Source organism: Fulmarus glacialis, unplaced genomic scaffold, assembly GCF_000690835.1.
Source record: "Fulmarus glacialis isolate BGI_N327 unplaced genomic scaffold, ASM69083v1 scaffold19610, whole genome shotgun sequence".
Taxonomy (NCBI): domain Eukaryota; kingdom Metazoa; phylum Chordata; class Aves; order Procellariiformes; family Procellariidae; genus Fulmarus; species Fulmarus glacialis.
The window spans coordinates 1-274 of NW_009187354.1; positions in this window are offsets into that span (position 1 = coordinate 1).

A 274-nucleotide genomic window follows, 5' to 3' on the forward strand; every position below is an offset into this window, starting at 1 on the left:
AACATTTTGCAGATTGGAAGGTCTCAAAGCTGTTAACGAGCTGTTAATGAGCATCGTTCTAGCTTTTCCCCTGGAAGTAGGCAAGTAATAGACATTTTTTGCAGGATGAGGCTACAGCCACATCCTGGTGGAGACGAGGGACTGAATCACGTCCTGTGGCTCAGGGAGCTGATGTCTCTCTCGGCCGGGGGGTGGAAACCCAACAAGGAGCCATGGGAGCATCTTCCTCCGGGGCCAGCGGCGGGGTGCCCACGGGATCCCCCCTACACGCCTG